The sequence below is a fragment of the Mus caroli genome, unplaced genomic scaffold (assembly GCF_978045245.1).
Source record: "Mus caroli unplaced genomic scaffold, Mus_caroli_1 scaffold_5, whole genome shotgun sequence".
In the NCBI taxonomy this organism is placed as follows: domain Eukaryota; kingdom Metazoa; phylum Chordata; class Mammalia; order Rodentia; family Muridae; genus Mus; species Mus caroli.
In genome coordinates, this window is record NW_028227260.1 from 26,764,121 (window position 1) to 26,788,504 (window position 24,384).

A 24,384-nucleotide genomic window follows, 5' to 3' on the forward strand; every position below is an offset into this window, starting at 1 on the left:
CTGAGAACTGCAGCTGGCTATGGTTGAGGTCAGCTCTCCTTCTCTCAAGCCTCCGGGACCAAGGTGGGACCATTTCTTCACAGTCCTCAGACATCAATATGTTCCCAGGTGACAGTTCAGAACAGGAACATCCACCTGGTCTTGGGTGGTCCAACAGAGTTGTTGCAGTGCCACAGACCCAGATGTGGCTCTCAGTGGCAGCACAGGCCAGGATCCTGCACCATGGTTCCAGGGAGCATCACTAACTACTTACCCCAGGCTGTATCTCACTATTCTCAAGTCTCCAGATCTGCCTCTCTTTATTGCTCCCACATCCTTCTATTTCTTTTTCTCTTCCATTTCTCCACTACTTATTCTTCTTAGATGTGCCAGAGTCTGTGAGTGTCTGAGGTTCTCAGGAGTGATCTCAGGAGTGCTATGCCCTGCTCATGCATTATGTTGCCAGACAGGTGTTCATCTCTGGCTTGCTATGTATCCCCACGCCCAGTCCTGTGTGGTGCCAGATTGGTGGTCCTCTCAGGCTAGCTCCCTCTCCAGGTCTCACGGTTCCAGTCTTGTAGTCATCTCAGACTTACTCCTGGCCTCATGTAAGGATCATCTATCTTGGGCTCACTCTAGTCAGGAACCCTTAGTCCTAGGTAGGGTTCTTTTGGTCTCTGGCTTGCTCCCCATAGAGACTTACTTGGCTCTGGACTGGTCGTCTTCTCACTTTTTTTTCCAGGGAATTTTAGGCTACCAATCAAAAGATATTTATAGGTCAGAACACTGAGAACAGACATTGCCTCTCTCCTCTTTGCCATCTACTGATGCACATGTGACAGCAACCACACCGGCAATGCTTCTAAGGGAAGGCACCATTTACTAACTTTTAATCCTGAAGTCTGTTTATTCAATGACTGTTTTATACAGTTCCCTGAGCTTACTCATTATGGTGTTACTTATTTTTAAAAGCTCTCACAATGAAATGATCAATCAATATTTGATATTTAAAATATTTTATTTTGGGGGAATTCATATATGTATACAAAGTATATTGATCATATTAACCCCCTTTCTTTGCCAGCTCTTTCCAGATCTCCTTACCAGAAAACCCACTCATCTTCATGTCTTTTTCCCCACTCCCTCCACTGAGTTTATTTAGGGCTGCCAACACTTACAAAAACATGAGGTAATTTATTAAAACATAGGGAACTCACCAGGGGCCACATCATTGAAGAAAACTATCACTTCCTCAGACACCATCAATTGACAATAGCTTTTCAGTTTGGGACTAGACTACAGGAGCCCATCTCCAGTTGATGCAACCACTGTCTCTATGAGGTAATGTGTGAAGTACCCCTGTCATGTCAGGAAAAACACTGTTACATTGCAGTTGACCCAATCTTTTTGCTTCCCACTTCCATGATGGCACTTGCCTTGAGGACACAGGATGAAATAGAAATGTTCCATTAAGGCTGAGTACTCCATAGTCACATATTCTCTACATTTTGACCAACTGTGAATCTTCGTGAACCATGACCCATTGCAAAATGAACATGTTCTGGTGAGTGTTCACAGATTCACTACTTGATGGATATAAAGGTAAATATTTAGAAGGTGGTTTGGATACTAAGTCTATTTACAAAAAGAAAGAAAGAAAGAAAGAAAGAAAGAAAGAAAGAAAGAAAGAAAGAAAGAAAGAAAGAAAGAAAGAAGAAAAACAAAACTGAAATCTTCTAATTATTGATTCTTGTTCCAGTTTGCTATACCAGACATGAGTTCTGTTCTATCCAGTAGAACTTAAATGCAATCATAAAGTGAATGGTTACCACCATAACATTCACACCACTATTGCATTAATGGGAACATTTTCTAAGGCCAGTCATGATTGTACCTCACATTGTGCATTGCTGCTTAACACTGTTAATGACTTTTCTCCTCCAGAAACCTGAATAACATCTTTCTTTGTAAATGAAAACTACTTTGAATTTCATCTTATCCCAGTAAAGATGGCTAATATCAAGAAAACAAAAAGCTTGTGAAAAACTATTCCACAAAATAGAAACAGAAGGTACTCTACCCAACTCATTCTATGAAGCCACAATTACTCTGATACCTAAACCACAAAAAGACCCAACAAAGATAGAAAACTTCAGACCAATATCCCTTATGAATATTGATGCAAAAATCCTCAATAAAGTTCTTGCTAACCGAATCCAAGAACACATCAAAACAATCATCCATCGTGACCAAGTAGGTTTCATCCCAGGGATGCAGGGATGGTTCAATATATGGAAATCCATCAACGTAATCCAGTATATAAACAAACTCCAAGACAAAAACCACATGGTCATCTCGTTAGATGCGGAAAAAGCATTTGACAAGATCCAACACCCATTCATGATAAAAGTCTTGGAAAGATCAGGAATTCAAGGCCCATACCTAAACATGATAAAAGCAATCTACAGCAAACCAGTAGCCAACATCAAAGTAAATGGTGAGAAGCTTGAAGCAATCCCTCTAAAATCAGGGACTAGACAAGGCTGTCTACTTTCTCCATACCTATTCAACATTGTACTTGAAGTCCTAGCCAGAGCAATTCTACAACAAAAGGAGATCAAAGGGATACAAATTGGAAAAGATGAAGTCAAAATATCACTTTTTGCAGATGATATGATAGTATATATAAGTGACCCTATAAATTCCACCAGAGAACTCCTAAGCCTGATAAACAGCTTCGGTGAAGTAGCTGGATATAAAATTAACTCAAACAAATCAATGGCCTTTCTCTACACAAAGAATAAACAGGCTGAGAAAGAAATTAGGGAAACAGCACCCTTCTCAGTAGTCACAAATAATATAAAATATCTTGGCATGATTCTAACTAAGGAAGTGAAAGATCTGTATAATAAAAACTTCAAATCTCTGAAGAAAGAAATTATAGAAGATCTCAGAAGATGGAAAGATCTCCCATGCTCATGGATTGGCAGGATCAACATTGTAAAAATGGCTATCTTTCCAAAAGCAATCTACAGATTCAACGCAATCCCCATCAAAATTCCAAATCAATTCTTCAACGAATTAGAAAGTGCAATCTGCAAATTCATCTGGAATAACAAAAAACCTAGGATAGCAAAAACTCTTCTCAAGGATAAAAGAACCTCTGGTGGAAACACCATGCCAGACCTAAAGCTTTACTACAGAGCAATTGTGATAAAAACTGCATGGTACTGGTATAGTGACAGACAAATAGACCAATGGAATAGAATTGAAGACCCAGAAATGAGCCCACACACCTACTGTCACTTGATCGTCGACAAGGGAGCTAAAAACATCCAGTGGAAGAAAGACAGCATTTTCAACAAATGGTGCTAGCACAACTGGTTGTTAACATGTAGAAGAATGCGAATCGATCCATTCCTATCTCCTTGTACTAAGGTCAAGTCTAAGTGGATCAAGGAACTTCACATAAAACCAGAGACACTGAAACTTATAGAGGAGAAAGTGGGGAAAAGCCTTGAAGATATGGGCACAGGGGAAAAATTCTTGAATAGAACAGTAATGGCTTGTGCTGTAAGATCGAGAATTGACAAGTGGGACCTCATGAAACTACAAAGCTTCTGCAAGGCTAAAGACACCATCAATAAGACAAAAAAACCACCAACAGATTGGGAAAGGATCTTCACCTATCCTAAATCAGATAAGGGACTAATATCCAATATATATAAAGAACTCAAGAAGGTGGACTCCAGAAAGTCAAATAACCCCATTAAAAAATGGGGCTCAGAACTGAACAAAGAATTCTCACCTGAGGAATACCGAATGGCAGAGAAGCACCTGAAAAAATGTTCAACATCCTTAATCATCAGGGAAATGCAAATCAAAACAACCCTGAGATTCCACCTCACACCAGTCAGAATGGCTAAGATCAAAAATTCAGGTGACAGCAGATGCTGGCGTGGATGTGGAGAAAGAGGAACACTCCTCCATTGTTGGTGGGATTGCAAGCTTGTACAACCACTCTGGAAATCAGTCTGGCGGTTCCTCAGAAAATTGGACATAGTACTACCGGAGGATCCAGCAATACCTCTCCTGGGCATATATCCAGAAGATGTCCCAACCGGTAAAAAGGACACATGCTCCACTATGTTCATAGCAGCCCTATTTATAATAGCCAGAAGCTGGACAGAACCCAGATGTCCCTCAACAGAGGAATGGATACAGAAATTATGGTACATTTACACAATGGAGTACTACTCAGCTATTAAAAAGAATGAATTTATGAAATTCCTAGCCAAATGGATGGACCTGGAGGGCATCATCTTGAGTGAAGTAACACAATCACAAAAGAACTCACACAATATGTATTCACTGATAAGTGGATATTAGCCCAAAACTTAGGATACCCAAGATATAAGATACAATATACTAAACGCATGAAACTCAAGAAGAATGAAGACCAAAGTGTGGACACTGTGCCCCTTCTTAGAATTGGGAACAAAACACCCAGGGAAGGAGTTACAGAGACAAAGTTCATAGCTGTGTTGAAAGGATGGACCATTTAGAGACTGCCGTATCCAGGGATCCTTCCCATAAGCAGCTTCTAAACGCTGACACCATTGCATACACTAGCAAGATTTTGCTGAAAGGACCCAAATATAGCTGTCTCTTGTGAGACGATGCCGGGGCCTTCCAAACACAGGAGTGGATGTTCACAGTCAGCTATTGGATGTATCACAGGGCTCCCAATGGAGAAGCTAGAGAAAGTACCCAAGGAGCTAAAGGGATCTGCAACCCTATTGTTGGAACAACATGATGTACTAACCAGAACCCCGGAGCTCTTGTCTCTAGCTGCATATGTATCGAAAGATGGCCTAATCGGCCATCATTGGAAAGAGAGGCCCATTGGACTTGCAAACTTATATGCCCCAATATAGGGGAATGCCAGGGCCAAAAGAATGGGAATGGGTGGGTAGGGAAGTGGGGGGCACTATGGGGGACTTTTGGGATAGCATTGGAAATGTAACTGAGGAAAATATGTAATAAAAATATTAAAAATTAAAAAAAAGAAAAGAAATAGCAACAAATGCTGGTGAGAATGTATGATTATTGACTATTGATAGGAGTGAAAACTGTGCAGCCACTATGGGAATCAGTGTGGTGTTTCCTCAAGACGTCAGTGAAGGAACGACCATATAGCACAACTATACCACTCCTAGGTATATACACAGAGGGTTGTACATCCTATACAGCGATACTAACTCAACTTAATTTTTTGATACTCTATTCACAATAGCTAGGACATAGAAACAGGTTAGGTGTCCATAAAGGGATGAATAGATAAAGAAATGTGCGCTATCTAACCACAATGGAACTTATTCAGCTATAAAGAAAAATTAAATCAGGAAACGTACAGGTAAGTGAATGCAGCTAGAAGTACTCACACTGATTGTGATAATTCAAATTCATTCAACACATGTTATATCTCACATGAGGATCTTAGCTTGAAATCTTTGGTCTAAATCAGAGTTCCTAGAGAAGCTAGGAAACTGTAAAGAGGGTAAAGGGCCTAGAAAAAAAAGGTGTCATTAGGAATAGTAAGAATTTTAGGGACAGTTGATAGCAGAACACAGGTGGAAAATTAAGAGTTGTAGTTTAAGTTAGGAGGTCAGGTCAGGATGGCCATAACTAACACTAAAGATGTTTGAAATCAGCTATATGAAAATCTACTGTTTTAGGAACTTCCTAATATATAACATATATATGTATATATTATATATGAGTTTAAATGGAGATACCCTATAAAGGGAATAATACCTCTGCCAGACACTATAAGGTTATCAACAAAAGCCCAGTGGCAGTTGTTTGATACCTCCTTTTGAGTCATTGGTCAAGAGGTTTTTAATGACCAACCCCAAACAATACAGGCTACTGCCATTGCTACTGGTTACCCTCCAGAACATTCTAAGACCCTAATGCTGAATGCACTGCATACAAGCTGGTACTGACCTAGAAGCTTCGAAGGCCATTTTAAATAACAACTCGTTTTTATTTCCATCACCCCATTGTTGTCCCTTTTCTATTATCATTCTATCACATTTTCATAAAGATGTTGCCAAATCCAATAAGTAGTGATAGGACATAAAAGGGTCTTCTTCATTTATAATTTGTTGATTCTCCTCCATTTAACGTGTAATTCTCTAAATGCTCCATTGTAGCATGCATAGAATCCCAGAATATAGAAAAGATATTAGTGGGAGAAATTGAATAAAAGCTAGAGTCTAAACAAATATCAATATTAATCTCTTAATTTCAACATACCACACATGGTGATATACAATATAATGTGATTAGTGAAGATAGTTTGAAGTGTATATGGTAAATAACTGTTTTTATATCTTTTTTGTAAATATAAAATTGCACATATTAATCTAAACTAAAAGGTTATTAAAACATGATAAAGTCCAACCAGTTTGAACTCTGATTTTCTATAAGAACTATATTGGAGGAGGCCTGGTAGAGAATCAGGAAAAACACTTTCCCCAAATAATTTTCATTTTTTATTTTAAACAAATATTACAGTCTTTCATATACAAGCATATTGTGTCATTTGGAAGATAATTTTTTGAATTGGCATTGGGAAACTAGCAGCTAATTAAATGACTAGGAAGCTGATTGTCCAGTTACTGAAAAAGTGAAAATAATATCAAGTATACTGCCCTTACCACACCGAGCTCTGTGAAATTTTCCCCATAGCCGCATTTACAAGCTGTAGAGAAATGAATTGAAAAGAAAGAAAATCCTCAAAGCAAATTGGGTCTTTAAATCATTTTGTAAACCATCTAAACATTCTTTCCTTTTATAAACATATTTCACGCCCAGAATCTCCAAGAAAGTGATTTTGTTTCCAGTATTTTGTCTCTAAGTGACACTTGTCAGTATCATGGTGTGCTTCATAGTGACAGAGGAAAGGAATTGTGTAAGAAATCTAGATTCTGCTTTCATTAGCACTAATGATAGTGTAATGTTAGCAGAGCCAATGTTCCCTGATACATGAAGAGGGAATCTAAACCGTGGCTGAAGGATGCCAACTGTGTGGGTGAGCCAGGGGCATTATTTGTTAACTTTCTCCAACCCACATATGCTGTTTCTTCACAGGGGTGAGCAAAATATACTAACCCACACAGTGTATTTTTAGTACAAAGATAATGCATCTGCAAAGCAAGTACTTTGAGATGCTTTTTAAGTACATGGGGCTTAATGGCAGGAGACACCTCCACTCTCCTTTCCCCTGACACCAAAATTTTGGATCAATATCAGACTATGATTAAGTAAAACCCCTTGAGTTTGAATCTGGCTATTTCGTAAACATTTTATTCTTTTAAATTATATGTCTGTGTGTGGGTTTGTAGACATGAGTGTGAAGTTCAAGAAGTCCAGGGGCATCAGATGTTCCAAAGCTGGGATTGCAGGCAGTTGTGAGCTGCCTGACATGGCTGTTGGGAACCAAAATCAGGTCCTCTGAATCAGATGGTTTGACTTTGATTACATAGTTTAGACATGCTGGGGTTCATGCCTCAGTTGTGTAAAAAAGGGAACATTCTTAAGTCTTGCACAGTTCACCTTAATTCCTATATTATCTCTTTTTTGAGGTCAGTTGCTCGTTACTGCTGAGAGTTGGGCAGATCCTAATATGTGAAATCAGATGCTTTTAACTGCAGAGCCATCTCTCTAGTCAAATCTGGAATTTTTTTTAAAAAATATTAACCAATTTACACTTTTATTCCAGGTGTTTCCTGTTCCTCCATTACCCATTCGGGTAGATTCACCATAGAGCATTCATTACCTCAGAGTTGAGCCGTCACCAGAGAAATAATGTGAGAAAGAAAGGAGTAAATTGCTGAATTCTCAAGTTCAAACATAAACTAAATGTCCATTATTATGAGCATGGGTAAGCAACCTATAAAATACTTACATGATAGACTGTCACAGAGGTCAAGATGAGTGAATTGGTTATAAACAATGGTTTTGATGGAGTTAGTGGTATAATGTTAGATAAAAAGAGATAAATCCCTAAAAGGTAAGAAATAACCCCCTTTAACACTATAAAGTCAGGAGTTAAAAAAAAAAAAACTCCTGAATAAACTATTTTGTGGCACAAAAAAGATGCAATAAAATACTATGAAAATAAAGGAAATAGTGACAAATGTGGTGTTCCAGATAACAGTGGCATGAGACAGATGATAGTAGAGATAGAAACAAAGAAAGGAGTTGAAAAATAGTTGGATCTAAATAATCCTTGTAGCTCAAACAAAACATACAACTATACCATGCTTGACCAGATTAGGATGTGGCATGTTCAGCTAGATGTCAACATCTCTCACCTACATCAGCCAATCTCTAATTTAAGGAAATTGCAAGAAATCTCCAGAAAACCATCTAATCAAAGACAGTGGGTGAGTAGGAATATGAGAGCTGGAAGCAAAGCAAGCAGATGAGCCTTGCATGTCGTTCATGTCTGTCTTTCTTTGCCTACAACTCAAACCCCATTTCTAATTATATAATGGCAGTAGCTGGAGTCTAGGTCAAGGTCTGGCCCTGCTAGTAATACACTATGTGATATAAGAAAACCTTTTATCCTGTAGGATATTTCATTGCATTCAGAATCCCAAGGTTGTGTTATTTACTGAAAATACCTGTTTCTAGTTGTGGTGTGGCTAATTGAGTGGCAGACAAAGTGATGATTCAGAGAAAGACTTGACAGAATAGGATCTACCCAACTGTCACACAGAGAGGAAAAAGAGGCTACTCAAGAAAGAGTAGCATAAAGAGAAAAGGAAAAGAGGATAGGGTTTTACCGGGAGAGTTGTACAGAGACAAGTTGCAGAGAGAGAACAAGCTAGACACAGACGAAGACAAAACGAGCCAGAGAATGAGAAAGAACCAATAGATTAGAACAGATTGCTAGAGTTAGTATGATGCCAAGCAGAACAATCCAAGGGAGGCAGAAAGAGAGAGGCCAGATTGAATTACTCAGCATGGAGAGGAGTTTGGGACCAGAATAACTGAGTTGAGCCATCCAGTCAGAGCTCAGAAAGAACCAGGAAGGGGTGAGCTTATTCAGCCATAAGTCTTAGAGGCAGAAAACATTTTAGGCCTAGATTAGAATGAATGGAGGCTAGAAGCTTCCAGGACTAGGCCTAGGTTAGTAGATGAAGCCAGTAAGCCTCAGCACCTACAATTACCTCAGGAGAATAATAATAATAAAAAATACACTTCTTACCTTCTTGATTTGCTCATGTGTATGGGAAAGTACACATTCTTTTTAGCTTCAAATGGTGTATAGCTCTAATTTTCATATGGGCTATTGCTGAGACACTACACATTTTGACCATAGGACACAGAGAAATCAATTTGGTACTGACCAGGAAGCTTTGTCCACACTGTCTAGGTTTCCTGGTACTGAAATGTGTTATGCAGACTGCTGGGGGAAGAAAGCCATTAACAGCCTCACCCACCAGTGAACTCTGTGAGGTATACAATGACTAACATAGGGAGAGATGCCCATTGGTACAATTGTGGCACAAATTATATGGAGGTAACCAACTGTTTTCTAATGGCACTTAAGGTCTGATCCAAGGGAGGATATACAATTTTGATGGGGAAATCTGGCCAAGACCTGGTTAGGGAGGTCATGGACCCTCTGGATGAACCTAATGCTATTATTCTACTAAATAGATATAGTATAGAACGTACTTCGAAATTTGTGTCTCTATACTCATAGATTAGTAGAGCTTTCAGATATCAGCAGGGAAGTTTCTTTGAGCAGTGAATGACAGTTAATGCAAAAACTCACACCTGATCAAAGTACATAAAATAAGTATCTGTGATTTGCTCATCCACAAATGGGACATCTATATCATCCCACTCCCTAAAAGGCTCTGAGAACTTTGTAGAAAGGGGGTAGGGTGGATTGTAAGAGCTAGAGGTCAGGGAGAGCCAAACACTCTTTTCCAGACATCACTGCATTCATGAACTAACAGCAGCTGTGGTTGCCTGCATAGGATTTACACAAGATCAAGCCAGCTAACATTCCAGCATGAATATTAACCCAAAATCACACACCACAAGCTGAGGAGCTGTTGACAGTTGATTGCTTCTGGGGGAAGGGAGAGTTAGTTTTCTTTAAGGGTGTGCCCCATGTAGGTTGACCAGGCTCCAGTCAGTGCCCCACCACCACTACCACATGATTAAATAGTAGCACAAATTAGACACGAAGTAGGGGGGGTGCAGAATAAGGGATGCTTCTGGGAGAAGTTTGGGGAAGAGTAGAGGGTGAATATGATCAAAATATATTGTGTCCATGTATTAAAGTCTTGTAAGAATTAGTAAAAAAATGTATTTAAAAAAGTTTACAGCTAAATTGGTTTTGTAGTGGAGCATTTAACCAAATCTACAGCCTGTCACTCAGATAGCCAGAAACAGCTGAGACATTAACATTTAACCGTGAACAACCAGCAGGGTTCTTCTGCAGAGCTAAATACAGTCAAATTTTGTTATTTTTCTAAATATTATTGGCTTGGCTGTCTCTGCTTGAGAACAGTTTCCAAGGGTCATGAATATAACCCGACAGTCCTCTTCTAATTCAACCTGAAAAGAGAATAGATGGCTCTATTTACTTTTTAAGGAGTTGATGTGTAGGTTTTGGTCCCCCGACTATTCTATTTATTTGCCTGTACAACAACACGATGATAGAGAGGTGAGGAAAAATGAACATGGTAAGTAAAGTTCTGGTGAGCTAAGACTCTGGTGATGGGGAGCCAGGGGTTCACTGTTAGGTAGAATATAGAGAAGGAAAATAGAATTTGGTAATACTCGCCAAGGCATTTATAGACACATGGCTGGAGAACTTTAACGTGTGGAGACACAAGATGTGGGGAATAGAAAGATAAAAAGTGAAGGTTTGACATTCAGACAGATGACTTGTGTGTCTTAGTTATACCCTTTAATATCTGATTTTCTTTTAAACAGATATAAAGATAGTACCAGCACCAACACAAAAGGGTTTTTGGAGATCCAAAGAAAAGGGTGTATACATTAAAAGACATAGTTTTAGGCCTGACACACATTGTGTACTTGTCCTGGTTTCTGTTACTATGATAAAACACTAAGCAAAAACAACCTAGGAGAGAAACAGGTTTATTTCACCTTAGAACTCCTAGGTCACAATGTGTCGCTAAGGGAAGTCAAGGTAGGAACTCAATGTAGGAATCTGTAGGCAGGCACTGAAACAGAGATCGTGGAAGAATACTGCACACTGGCTTGCTTTCTGTGACTTTCTTGGCTTACTTTCTTATGTATTTCAGGACCAGGTCTCCATAAGTGGCCTAGGCCCTCTCAAATCAATCATCAATCAAGAAAATGTCCCTATACATAAGCTCATAAATCAGTTTTATGAAGACAATTTTTCATTTGAGGATCCCTGTTCCCAGATGATTCTAGCTCATTTTAGGTTGACAAAAACTGACTAATGTATTAAATTAACATTTTGACAGTTAGTAATAAATGCCATTCTAGAAAGTCCTGAAGTTAGAAAGATCCCCTAAGGTCATTTAATTCAGTTGTCCTTTGGTTGTAAAGATGAATAAGGCTAGACTCTGACCCATAAAAAGATAGAGCTGACAAAAAGCACCACCAATACTGGGATGGGGGTCTTCTTAAATCCATCCTAAGTTCCACCCGCCCCATGCCACATGCATACATTTAGTATTTATGTCCTTCTACCACTAATTTCACCTTATGGAGATTACTACAGAGCTTGGGGTGATTCTTATATGGGGAAATGTTTGTCCTTGGGAGTCATCATACCCTTATAGGTGATCAGAGAAGATATACTTCAAGGGTTACCAAAGATCTGGCTGCACCAGAGGATAATGTATAGCATTACTTCTGGATATCCTCAGATGTTTAGGCCTGGGGCTGAAAAAGGGAACCACCAACTACTGGGCCTACTGCTCTAGAAACGTATATGGTAGGTAACTGAGAAGGAATGTGAGGTCTCTACCTGCTGACCCACTGTATCTTGCAATAAGTCATTCCTTCCATGTTCCAGAATTCTTGGAGCCACTGTCTCACTTTCAAGACCTAAGATTGGCAAAATATTTAAAAGCCTTTTAGTATCAATGTACTTAGCATTTTGGAATTAGGTGTCTTTTGACTATGAATCCATCCAAATAGGAACTGAAGGGAAAACTTCTGATCTCTGGGGGATACCACACTATCTTTAACACACACACACACGCATACGCACACACACACACACATCATTATGTTTTTTTCCCCAGAGAATCATTCTCTTTGTCCTATGTGATAAGGTGTCCCAGGAAACCACAGAAGTACTGTATCTCCACAACAACTCTCTAAAGGCATATTTAACCAGTGCTGTTTTGAAAAAAAAAAGAGCTTGTCAAATGGGCTCCATAAAGATGATAATTAAATTAAATGAAATTAATCCCAAGGACTACTATTATGGGATTGGCTGATTACATAGGTAGCTAAGACCCACTAACTACCATTTTCCCTGCTGCACTCAGAAAGAACATTTTTGTTCTGGATGAATGTGGTAAGAGCAGTTAAGTCCTGTCCAGAGAAGGGACTCTTCTTCACGTACTCTGAAAATCAGGAGTCAGAGTGGAGTCTCTGGGGTGTGCCCTCTGGCTGATGGCTGTACTCCTGAATGCTCCTTGCTGTGCTGTGCCACAATTAATCAAGCTTTCTAGGTTTTAGTTAATTTCAGGACCCCAATAAATTGGTTTGTATTGGCATTAGTCCAAGCCTGATCATTTCACAGCCGTGTGCTTGGAAACTGCTGTAGTTTGCACAGGACTTAGCAAGCAAGGAGCTCGGGGAGAAAGCATAAAAGGGACTCTTGTTTGGCTTAAGTTCCATTAATATTGGGGAAAGCTGAACTCTAAGTGACAGAAAAACATGGTTTAGCACATGGACTTTGTAGCTGGGAGTGAGTGGGTTTCTCCGTGTTCCTTTTTCTCCCCCCCACCCCCTTGACTCATGGCAGATTTGAAAACAATAAAATTACATAAACCCAAATCTTTAGCTTGACATTTCCCTTTGTCTTATTGTTCTCCTGTTTTCTGTCTCTGATTTCACAAAAGTCCCTTGAGAAGTAAGCCTGGAGCCCATAATCTAGTAAAAGGTTCATTTGGATTTAGGCTGTTTCTTGTTAAAGATGTGATGCTCTGAGTTTCTTTGTCGTTTCTCAGTTTAAGGAGGCTTTTATGACTTAAGACGTTATCAGGAAAATTCAAAGACAGCAACAATAAGTCTCTGCTGAGAAATAGAAATTTTGAGGCTGGTTATCCTAAATAAATTGCTGTAGAAAAAAATTCAAAACAAAGAGGCATATATAGATATGTATAACTGTGTCCCTGGCTGTTGAGTATCAAAAAGTTGTGCAGCAAAATACAGAGACTGCAGAGTCCATAAACTCAATGAACGGACACCTGCTGTGAGTTTACAGTTGAGCCAGAGTTTGAAGGGTTCTTAGCATTCAATTCCTGCACTTTGCAGATGGGGAAAATGAGGCCCTGAAGAAACAGGAAGTTGTCATATTTGCCTGTCAAGGTAAAGATGAGGACTAAAGCCAAGGCTCCTAAGCTGCAGCAGGGCGATCTATCAGGGTTTTGATGGTACTTTTCTTGTGACAAGAACATTATATTATCTCTAATATGAAAAGAGAAGAAAAAAGACCTGGACACTTGTTTGCAGAGCCTGTGTGAGAATGGGTGTTTAGATTTTCTTGGCAAAATTCCCTGGATGTCCTAAGTTTTTAAATAATTCAAACAGAGAAAACTGGAGATGAGTGTTTGACTTCGTGGACATGAGTGTGTCAATTGTGTTGACAATTGATTCAGTCAAAAACTATTATTCATGTTTCTAGTTTGGCAAAGCAAGTCGTTGGTGGGGGTGAATCTTTCTTTTGTAACTCCTTAGTGGGGCTGGGGGTGGTGAGGGGAAGAGTAGAAAGCCCAGGCTGGCGGTCAGAAACATGGCTTAGAGAACTGACTGTTTCATTATCACATCCACATCTGAACCTTAGTTTCTCTTTCTGCAACTTCATCAGAACTAGGGTAGATTTTCATCTTGTAGGACACCTCTGCTAAAACATACTCATTTTCCTCCATGAGACAGGCGAAGTTGAAAGTCCTAGTTGAGGATGTGCCATCTCCTTATCCGGTCACCCATCTTACAGCAGATGTGAGATGAGATTCCTGCCTGTGAAGTCCAGCTTACATTCATGTTCATTTCCTTCTGATCCTAGCTTCTAATTAGGCATCCCTCTGCTCCCTCCAGTAGTCCTTTGCTTTCATTTCCTCCTGTAGGACAAAAAGGAGTCTAGTGGTCGGTGAGAAGAACCTGGTAGTACTGTCAGTGGTCCTGGATTTCTCATCCTGACCTCAACAAGCTCGTGCCAACCATTCCTCAGCCCACACCTTCCTTGAAGATTATCCATGCCCAATAGCTGCATAATTGGCCTGTGGGATTCTAAAAAAAGAGGAAAGGAACAAGGCATCAGTGTGGATGTAATGATGGGTTCCATGCTAGGGGGTTGGATCAGATTCTTTTTGGATGCTTTCTGAATCCTAGCCTGTGAATAAAAAACAAAAAAACAAAAAAACAAAAAACCAAAAACATCTTCTGGCTTTTTGCTCCTGACCATGCCAATAGCTTGCTGAAGTTTTCAGAGCCAGTTCCAGTCAGAGGAGCTCTTACAAGTTCTCACCAGCTTGTGAAGGGATTGCACACATGTTTTTTTTTTTTTTTCACCAACTTCACACCAAGTGACAACATGTTGACATGTTGTTAGTTGGAAAGTGGCTATTTTGGGAACTATGTACACAGAGAAATTGGAAATTGCTATAAATTGAAGCTTTTATTTTTCCCTAGAGAACCAGCTTTACGCTATCACTGTACACCGTGTTTCAGATTCAAATGCCTCCAGGGTCTAGAAAGATGACAGAGGTGAGTAAACGAAGCCAGAGGGTACCCAAAGAGGCATAACATGGCGCAGTGGTGACTACCACAGTGACTGTGTAGGTATGCTCTCTGGAAGTGGCCACCTCTCTGCTTTTCCAGCCTGTGTTATCATGCAGGAGTGCCAGCTCCATGTCACTTGCAATCACAAGTAACTTTTGGGGTGTGAAATCCTCCAAGAATGAAAACAAAAGCTTGTTCAGCTCTCTTAAAAGTTTGGAAGAAAAACTATATCCGTGCTTTATTATGGTAGATCATGTGGGCAGGCACAGCTCAGACCTTGAATCAGCAGTGGACCCTTGATACTTTGTAGATTCTCTGCCTTCTGCTCTTTTCCTCTAGAATACAGATCCTATGGTGAATTTCCAGCACCCTGCACAATCTGAAACAGCATTTTCTACCTTGAAAACTGAAAGAACAGGCTATTGGGATCTAAGACTATCCAAGTGCCTTCTCCTGACTCTATTCTGGCTCTGGGCTTGTTCTTTAGTCCACTTACCATCAAAATGGGGAAGATGCTAGCTCCAAACCTGCTTCTAAAATTTTATGGTATTCTCTAGGTAGAAGGACACCAGATGCCTCTGCACCCATATGTGAGGAGTTTTATTCACTGTTCTCCTGAAGGGATGTTGCCATTCTACTCTTTAGCTCAATCTAAGATTCAATCTGTTCTGAAGAAGGAACAAAATAGAATTAGTTAGTAAAGACAGAAAAACTGGAAAACTAGTTAGTCTGAGTAGTTAATAAAGAACTTTCCACATTTTCAAATAGCTCTCACATTCAGATTAAAAGAATGGAGGCAGAAGGGGAAGAGTGAGTGTGGAAATAATTACTATGTACCTGTGATGTGCAAGATACAGCCTACCACTGAATAGTAACAGCAAATCATTGACAACCTAGATGGAAACAGGCTCAGAAAGTTTATATAACTTAAAAAAAATCCAAGTCACAGTTGACTCTAAATTCTTGGTTCTTTGGATTGTATCATGTTATTCCCTAGAGAAAGCTAGGGGCTATGGTTGAGGCAAGATTGTCACTATGTTGGTTCTAATGAAAAAAAAAATAGTGAAGCAGTCAGCTGCCTAACTTTGGGAATAAAAATGAATATTCTGGGAAGCTCATGATAGTTCTATGGGTACCTTGGGACCCTGTAGTAAGCTATCTAAGCAAAAGAAATCTGGTAAAGTGATTAAATATTCTATAGCAATGTAAGTTCTAGAGAGACATATCTTATGCTGCATTTGTCTATGCATAACATGACAACTGAACATATCCTATCTTTAGTTTTCTTTTGTAGCATCCTTGGATACCAAATTTGAAAGAACAACAACAACAAAAAAAAAAACTTTTGAAGCTTTGTGAGACAATACAAATGTTGAATAAAATAAATTATTTTATATTCCTTCCATGTGACCCACTCATTGCAACTATAGGCACACTATTACACTGGAGCAAGAGAGTCACTATTTTATCTTTAGATATTTATTATAATATAGTACAATATGGTATGTTTACTTTGAAAAATCAGTATGCTTCTCAGATTTCCTATAAACAAAAACTTTCTTTTGCAGTGGCCTGTGTGATAAATCTGAGGATGTGGTGTTTTGGAAACAATAATCACTTAAAAACTCACACAAAGAGAAAATCCTTTGTATAAAAGTTTTATTCATATATAACACAAAACACAAATAAAAGGTGCCTTGAGTTTTTTCTTGGCTAGAAACAACCAAAAGGTATTAATGGAAATCTAACAACATAACTAAAAATACTTTATCGAAACAAAGAAAATAAATGACTGATTCGAGAACTGGGGATTCATTGTGGTATTGTAGACATGAACCAAGCCCTAAGTTCAATATCCAGCACAAAACAACCAAAATAACAAAAATCATGTGCTGTTATTAGCTCTAGTTCCAAGGCGCTGTAAGTTACTTTGAATATTTACTTTGCTGTCTTTTTGTAAAATCCTAGGGAACAGAATTAAGTGGTGATAACAGTAACTATTGGGTAGATTTTGCTGCAAAAATAAGCAACTTTAAAATCTCAGAACCTAAACACAGTGAGCTTCCTTTGTTGCTCACTTAAGTAGGTAAAACACTCTTGCCTGGAGCTTTGCCTTTCTTAGTAATTCAAAAATGAAGAATTCATTTGATTATCTGCACTAATGAATTATTTCTGTGGCTGGAAGGAGGGAATTAGGCAGATCATGCACTCTTAAAGTATATACCCCAAAATAATGATGTATCACTTTTGGTGACCAAAGCAAATCTGATGGACATGCTCATCTCCAAAAATGAAAAAAAAAAAGTGAAAAATCTTCTATCAACCTTAAATGGAGAAAGCTCAAACTCATAGCTGAATTGCATTTATGAAAATCAATTTTTTAGTACTTTTTATAAATAGCTGGCAGAAATAAAATACAGCACAGATCCAAATTTCCATAATAAACAGAAATGCACAGAACCAACAAAAAGTAGTACTACCACTTACATACATTAAATGGTCTGTGGAGTGACTTATGAACTCACATATTTAACAAAGTTTCTGAAAAAAATACATATTCCAGGCTATTTTGCATTTTTAGAAGGGGTAAGTCTATTTTATAATACACTCATCAATATACAAATATGCAATCATTTTCAGGAAATTAAATCAACAATTTGGCTTTTTCATGTTCTAATGAGATAGAAGCATTTAAAAATCTAGACTCTGGAGCTGGAGAAATGGCTCCATGGTCAAGAAAACTTGTTCTTCTTGTAGAGGACCCAGCACTCACAGGGCACCTCACAGCATTCATTAACTCCAGTTTCAGGGAATCTGATACTTTCTTTTGATCCCCACTGACACCAGGCATGCATGTGGTATACAGATATACAAGCAGGCAAACGTCAGTCATACACATACAATAAATAAATCTAAAGGATCTAAAATGTATGTCATCAGAACACTGTTAAGTATTTATTAATAATGCAGTAATCTATCCAGTTGTACCTTTTGTTTATTTTTGAGCTTATAATATAATTACACTTCTCCTTTCTCTTTTCTCCCTCAAAATCTTGCCATATACCTTTCCACATTCTCCTTTAAATTCTTGGTCTCTTTTATCATCAATTTTTATTACATGTTTACATGGACTTGTATACACACACACACACACACAGAGAGAGAGAGAGAGAGAGAGAGAGAGAGAGAGAGAGAGAGAGAGAGAGAGATTCTTAAATGCAGTCTGTTGAACCCATAAAATGTGACTTGTATGTACACTTTCAGGGTTGACCATTTGGCACTGGACAACTAATGAGGGACCACTTATGATCACAGCTTTCCTCATGTGCCTGTAGTTCTTTGTTTAGAGTTGAGACCTTGTGGGTTCTTCTCTGTCCAGTTTGTTACTTTCATTGTTATTATTCTCATCCAGTTCACATTTGAACAGTCTTGTTGATGATAATTTTTGAGTGTAGCTTCTGATGTAACTAGGAAACAAAATGCCACAGCAAACTCCCAAATCCTGTGCCTCTTATAACCTTTCCACTCCCTCTTTTACAACATTCCCTGAGCCTAATATGCAGGAGTATTTTCCCTTTCTTTCTTCCTTCCTTTCTTTCTTCTTTCTTTCTTTCTTTCTTTCTTTCTTTCTTTCTTTCTTTCTTTCTTTCTTTCTTTCTTTCTTCCTTCCTTCCTTCCTTCCTTCCTTCCTTCCTTCCTTCCTTCCTTCCTTCCTTCCCTCCCTCCCTCCCTCCCTCCCTCCCTCCCTCCCTCCTTTCTTTCTTTCTTTCTTTCTTTCTTTCTTTCTTTCTTTCTTTTTTTTTTCTGTTTTTTTTGAGACAGGGTTTCTCTGTATAGCCCTGGCTGTCCTGGAACTCACTCTGTAGACCAGGCTGGCCTCGAACTCAGAAATCCACCTGCCTCTGCCTCCCAAGGCAGACGTATTTTCTATTTTTCACATAAGCATACATTCTGAAGCTCATAGTATAGAGGACTTAATAATTGCACTTATAAATACTAGCAATATACACATGGAAATTGAGCTTAGAGCACAATCATATTTATAATTCTTCAAAGAAAATATACGTGTATATATACATATATATATATTACTATAGCAAAATACATATAAGAGATTTATGTTGATATGTGCAAGGCAGTGATGTATAAGATAAAAGAAGACCAGCATAATTCCTTACTACATTCTAAACCTTATCCTTTTACCCATAGGTAAGTGTAGCTACCAAACCTCATAAAAGAAGTCTTCCTTTACAGCAAATGAAAACCATTACAAAACCTTAGAACTGGACACAATCAACAGATTGTGAGGAGCCTAGCCCTAATGGATACATCTACATTAGGAGCTCCTGCTTAGGGCCTCTCGGAAGAGAGGATCAAAGACTGCAAGAGCCAGAATACCAGGAAGTCTGCTGTGAGGCTTCCTCTCTTAGAAATGGCCAAATGAACAAGACCATAATGGTGGCAATAGCAATCAATGGTCTTGATAACATAGAGAAAAATTTTATTGAAACTTACCTCTAGAAAAAAGAACTATAGACAACTAACAACTTCCATGAGAAGCAGAATTAGCCTCCACAGAGATAACCTTGAACGCATGCACAAACAACAAAAATGATCTCAGCACATTGTTTTTATGAATACTTGTGCATGCACGTTCATATGTATGTCTCTTTCAAAACTAAAGACCAAAACCAACTTGAAAGTGAAACATGGGAGAAGTTTAAGTGGGAGTAAGTGCAAAGAACTAGAGGGAGAAAAGGGAGGAGAAACATATTTTAAAATAGAAGACATAAATAAATGAGAGGCATATAGTATTCATGACTTAGAACACAAAGCTAAAGTCTTTCCCAAATGGGTCATTAGATCTTATGGAATTCCTATGCAAATCCCAGTAAGTATTTTTGCAAACATACATAGTTTTATTCTGAAGTTTATATTGAAATACATTTCACTTTGGTTAGCTAAAACAACATTGAAGAATAAAGTGAAATAAGCTACTTTCTTCTTATTAAACCATCGAGTCCATATACAATAATCAAGGCTGATAGAAAGATAGACACAGAAATCAATAGTATACACAGAAATCAGAAGTAGTCCCATGCAGTGTTTGCAATCAAGGTTTGGCCAAGTGTAAAGGCATTCAAGGGAGGAAAGGTAGTTTTATCCACAAAAGACAGCAAAGGAGTTAAACACCCACAGGCTAAAAAAGTAAACCTCAACTTCTTACTTCATATATGAATGAATCCATTTGCTGTAGATAATAAACTTAAATAGAAAACTTGAAACTGTTAACAATTTCAGAAAAAAAATGTAGGAGAAAATGTGTGAGTTATAGAACTAGACAAATGTTTCAGCCACACCTAAAAAACGTGATCCGTACAAGTAAATTTTGACAAAAATCAAAACTTTGGGAGTTCAATAGATTGCTCAGTGGTTAAAGCTCTTGCCCAACAGTGCTCAACAAGCATGAGGATCAGAGTTGAGATCCGTAGAATCCAAATAAATGCTGCATTGTTGTGGCAGCTTCCTGTAAGTACAGGTGGAGACAGGAGCTCCAGCCACAAGCTAGCCAGCTAGACTAGTTGTGGGTGAGAGCTCCAGGTTCGATCAAGAGACCTTCTCTTGAATACTGAGATAGTGATTAAAGAAGAATCCTGACATCAACCTCAGTCCGCCATACATATATACACTCAAATGAACCAACATCCATCTGAACACACATACAAATACACATGCAAAGCACTTATGCAAATCTCTATAAGAAACCTTTTTTTTTTTTTAATCTGCAGAAGCCCATGAAAAGAGAATAAAAGATAAGCCACAGACTAGGAAAAATATTCACAGTGATCTACACATGTCAAATAAACACATGAAAAGACAATAGATATCATTAGACATTAGAGCCAGCTTGCACAACACATAAGTATGATTCTAGATGATTCTAGTGCTTTGGAAATTAAATCAAGAAGACCATAAGTTTGAGATCAGAATGAGCTACAAACAAGTTCAATCTAAAAGTGGAAAAAGATGAAAATATCATTAGATATTAAGAGAATACAATTAAAACAGTTAAATATAAGTAAGTGAGGGTTCTCTCCTTTTATTCTTCAATATTGTTTTAGCTAACTAAAGTTCCGCGTATTTCAATATAAACTTCGGAATCAATCATCTATGTTTATAAAAAAAATACTTACTACAAGCTAAAACCAAAATGAGATACATCTACTAGAGTAAATAAATAAAATTAATAGCAATAGTAAGTGCTGGTAGAAATGCAATAAGCAGGATATCACATACACGGTAATGGACATATTTTAAAAAGAATAGTTGCTCTAAAAAGAACTATACAATTCTTATAAAATTATATTATATATGCATTTGTCAGACAAACAAGAGTTTCACTCTTAGGCATTTATCTTAGAACAATGTAGGATTGTTTATGCAAAAATTGTAGACAAATATTTGTAGCAACTTTTCTTGTAGTAGCCCAAATTTAGAATCAGTCCTTCAATAAGATATGTGACCTTATCACAAAATATTGTGCAACAATAAAAGAAGCAAGCGATTGATAGGTGGAATAACTTGAACTTGCTTCTTGAAAACCATCTTGGGGGAAATCTACTTTTGCTAAATAGAGAACAAAAGGCACACATGTAGATAGTCATCAGCTTATTTTGGAAAAGAACCGGTAGGAAGGCTGCCTTTTTTTTTTCACCTAAAGCAGAGTTGCAGTTTAAGAATCAAGACCAGAGCGAAAACAAGAACCACAACATTTATACTAATAAAGAATCCCCCAGGGAATTACAGCAGCCACATTTACTGTTGCCAACAAAATGTATAAATGATCTTGAGTGGATTCAATAGAACTAATTAAGTAGAACCAATTGACAATGATAACTTGCTTTAAGCCACTAAGTGTGGGGATGTTTTATCATGCAGTAATCTAGATACTATTCCAACCAGCAGGGCTGAGTGGTTTTAGCCAGCTAGATGAGGTCTTTCAACCTCAGTAACTCTATTTCAAAAGCTAGGATCCATGATTGTCTCTGTTTCTTAAAACCCATTCCCTGAATACTTCTGTAAGCATGCTGGAAGGGCTGGTGAGAGTTGGAGCACACACACAAAGGGAATTGAACAAGCCATACTAGCTCTTGAAGAAACTCTGGTTAGTGATGCAAAATATCAGCACATTAAATGGCACAGAAACAGTTAGAAGGCAACACAGCTCCAAGTTCAAACTAATTTACTACAGCACAAATTGAATGCACGTGGCAACGTAGGGCTACTTGGGCAGCAGAATGGAGCTAGACACTTTAAGCCCCGAAGGCAACATCTCAGAAAGGGCGTCTGTCTCTCTCTTGTTAACAATGAAATAAACATCTCCAGCCATGCAAGGCCTGGCTGAATGATACTAATACTTAAGTAGGTAGAAAAAGGATTCCTTCAAAGGACAATTACTGTTTCAGTTTTCATTTGTGCCTTGCTCCCAAGGTGTGGGTTTTTGTTTGCTGCCTTGCTTGCTTCTCACTAACCACAATTTCCCTGAGCATCAATTGCATTTCCATCTGTGGACTAGAGATAATACGGTGTAACGAGTTAAGACTCGGGATATATGACTTAGAATCTCAAATATGTCATTTACTATCGGTGTGACCTTGCATACATCCACCGCTCATGTCGGTTTCCACTTCTGTGGAAGAAGTTGATTTGACTGGCACAGAAGGTCCCCAGCATCTCATCAGGAAGGCTACTGATAGTTTATTTAATTTGTAAGGAAATTGTCAGGATTTTAAATACTAATATATTGATGTGGTACTAATATTGATGTATGCACTCTGTAAGCTACAAAGTGGGACACAGATGTTTAGAATATGAGTATTATCCATTTCATGTACAAAACACCCTTCAGCTCTCCTCCAAATTTGGGAGCTTAAACTCTGAATGGGGATTGTCTGTCAAGAAGTTGCTTTTGTGAGTTTTTTGAGGATTCTGAAGAATCTGATACATCAGGAGACACCAGGAGTAATGAAGTACTCCTTACTCTTCCTTGTTTGACTTTTGAAGGTCAAGCCCCTAGTCCAAAATAGAGTCTGAAGGACTGATGAAACAATGGTGGTGACATCGGGCCACCTCAAATTTTCCTCAAAATATTTAGCAGTTAGTAGGGACCTCTCCCCACAGGGTTTGGGAGAGCAATCTCTTTGTGGCAGAGACTAGTTACCCCCAGTCTCTCTCCCTTTTCCTCATCAAGTTCAGAAAAACACCAAGCCTTTGTCACTTGTGGTGACAATATGAGAAATGCCCTGAAATACTAAGCTGTGTTAGGATGTAATTTGTGAGGTCAGTTCAACTTGCACACAGAGCACAGGCTCCGGAGCATACCAGGTGCAGAAGGGAAGGGTCCCCTGGCCCACAGGAGTGAAGGAGAGGTGCATCCTTACAGAGGCGTCATGGATAGTGAAGAGTTAGGGTCTCCAGGACACTAGGTGGGGAGCTCTTCAGAGCATCCACTGCAGAGGCAGAGGATGGGTTGCAGAAGATGTGCGGTCCCTTTAAGACCCCAAAGCTCTACTAGCCAAAGGAGGGGTGTGTGGTGGGGGCGCTGCGTGATGGGAAAGTGCCGGCTGAGCCGCACACTTTCTCCCCGTTTTGTAACTTTCGGGTCTGGGATGTATCAATAAAGCCCGGTGCTGGGACCAAGAAGGGGTGCGTGTTTGCAGCGGCTGGGCTGCTTGCTGGAGAACTTCCCGCCAGCGCCGGGCAGCCGGGCCAAGTGGGGAGCGGACAGGCGGGCGGGCAGGTGGCCCCGGGCCGCCGCGCCCGCGCCTTGGCTCTGCCCCCTGGAGCCAAGCGAGCCTCTGCTCCCTCGTGGTGCGAGGGCGGTGATGTTTTTCCTCCCACCCACTTTTGAGTCCCCCCTCCCCCTTCGCGCGCACTCAAGTTCTCGCCACAACCTGCGAGCCCCAGACCTCGGAGGAGCGCCCCAGGGAGCTCAGAGCTTGTGCAAGCGTGGCAGGAGGAGGAGGCCAGTGCCCAGGTCAGTAACCAGTGCCTTAAGCCTTTCCCCTCACCTCTGCCTTGCTTTCCTATCTTTTCACAGGTGGGGTGCATTCTGTTCCCTGGAACTGCCCCTGGACGTTCCCACAGGGTGCTTTGAACTTTGGGACCTGCCATCCCAACCAGTTCTATAGTCCTGCTGATAGAATGAAGGTAGAACCACAGGTACCCCAAGAAACAGACTGGGGCTGGGGATTTGAACCCACAACGTGCTGCTTTCTGTTTAGCCAGCCTTTCTACTTGTTCTGGTACTTCTTAGTCTTCCAGAAGCAGTGCAGGCATCCCCACCCCCCC

At 39.3% G+C, this 24,384-nt stretch overlaps 1 protein-coding gene and 1 non-coding gene across 4 annotated transcripts in view; one reads left to right on the forward strand and one right to left on the reverse strand.

The window, feature by feature from the left end:
* Positions 1-723: 723 nt before the first annotated feature.
* Positions 724-852, reverse strand: LOC115030201 (small nucleolar RNA SNORA17). The gene has a single exon (XR_003835817.1). It is a non-coding gene; the product is annotated as a small nucleolar RNA SNORA17 (small nucleolar RNA).
* Positions 853-23,990: 23,138 nt separating this feature from the next.
* Positions 23,991-24,384, forward strand: part of Chrdl1 (chordin like 1) — a 107,332-nt gene continuing 106,938 nt past the window's right edge. For all 3 annotated transcript variants that reach the window (XM_029472938.2, XM_085837996.1, XM_021153494.2), the window contains exon 1: positions 23,991-24,070. The gene's annotated coding sequence lies outside the window, so the exon portion shown is untranslated. The remainder of the gene's footprint in view (positions 24,071-24,384) is intronic.